Raw genomic sequence first — 1,705 nt, 5'->3', positions numbered from 1 at the left:
GTGTGTTGGAGCTGGAAAACCTCTAAAACATGCAGGATAGCGGCCCTCGAGGACTGGAGTTTGACACCCCTGGTTTAATCTCTTCTTTTTTCTGTTGAAGCTCGTTCTGGGCGATTTGCAGTTCCAGAATTTTTATTGTGTTCATGTGCATTTGATTTTCCAGCTCCTTTTTAGCTTGCTGGAGTCTGTATGAAGCCAGATACAGATCAGATCTAAGGCTTTCGTTTTTTTCAAACTCTTTCTCAATTCTCTGTCGGAGACTTGAGTTTTCTTCACGCAGCTCACTGATCTCGTCAGGATCAGTAGCGAGTGAAACATCCCTGTTTTTGTTAGCTTCTCTTTCAGGTTGTAGCTGCTTATGAAGGTTTCGCACGACCACGCTTTCACGCTTTAGACGCACTCTAAGTAAGCATGCAATCCTAGCTAAACGCTCAGGGTTATTTTTAGGTTTTTCTTTTCTCTCGACTTCATTTGCAATCAGTGTTAACTGATCATTTAGAGTGTCAATGTCCCATTTTTCTGCGTGCTCAAGAAAGCCTGGAGCTGTCGTCTTTGTTAAGACCTCTAGGGCTTCTGAGACGCCACAGACAACCAGCCTCCTCCCTCCTGGAGTGGCCATGGTTGTTTGCTCCAGCTTAGCATCTGGAGATGGTGATGTGGAATTCTGACCATCAGCCATGATTGAAAGTTTAGAGTGTGTTATTTGCAATTAATGTGTCAAAACTGTTATAGTAGGTAATTGAGAAGTTAAAAATAGCTTTTGGTTGCTTTAAAATACTGTATGCAAAAGATTTTTAATTATTAAGGAGCGTTCGCTTACCCTGTATAATTAAGTTTATCTACAAAACAAATATTTTGTGAACCAGCTAAATTTCTAAACAATTTTACAGATAAAAGAAATTGACTTAATGTGCAAAATTGTTGAACACACTGTAATAAAACTTTTTGCATCAAAACCTTTGTTCAATTTATTTATTTTACCTCTGTAAAATATTTTGATGTGGTTTAAATCTAATGTGAGCAGATCTGTTGTTTCAGAACTGTATTCTGTTAAAAATCAGTATTTTTTACTGTTTTTAATTGTTATCAAAAGCAAGTTCTCACTTTTGAATTGTACCTATTTTTTAGATTAATTATTACAGCAACTTCTAATTTACAATGCTAGTTTAAATAAGAGAGCGTCCACCTTTGTGAAACACTTCTATTAAACAGCTTGTACAAACAGATTGACTGCAATATGATTATACCTGTTTATATAGGATTTTTGTAGAAATAAACCCTTTTTTAAATTGAAACGTTTTTAATTGAATGCATTAGTTTTAACTTTATTTTATTTTGAATAAACAGAGTTGATTTAACTGTGTTTTATTCGTTTTTGGCTGGAAAGTTGAGAAGAAATGTGTGTTTGGTGAAAATGGCAAGAGTGTAATACCTTAAATCAACCAGCAGATGTCGCTGTTGCAAAGGACAACACCTCAGCTTTTACCACCTTTGACTGACAGCAGCATCGAGTGTGCTGTCCACMGACGGAGCGTCTAACAGGAAGTCCCGCCTTCAAAGCGCTCCTTCAAAATAAAACGGCGGTCCATTTTTACAGTGCAAAAGTTACAAATGAAGCGCTTTTGAACCTAGAGAAACACGTATTGAATATACATTCACAGTTTTAAACATATAGTTTTAAAACACCGCGTTTCAAAAATCGACA

The sequence above is a fragment of the Austrofundulus limnaeus genome, unplaced genomic scaffold (genome assembly GCF_001266775.1).
Source record: "Austrofundulus limnaeus strain Quisiro unplaced genomic scaffold, Austrofundulus_limnaeus-1.0 Scaffold180, whole genome shotgun sequence".
Lineage (NCBI taxonomy): Eukaryota > Metazoa > Chordata > Actinopteri > Cyprinodontiformes > Rivulidae > Austrofundulus > Austrofundulus limnaeus.
This window is presented reverse-complemented; position numbering follows the sequence as displayed.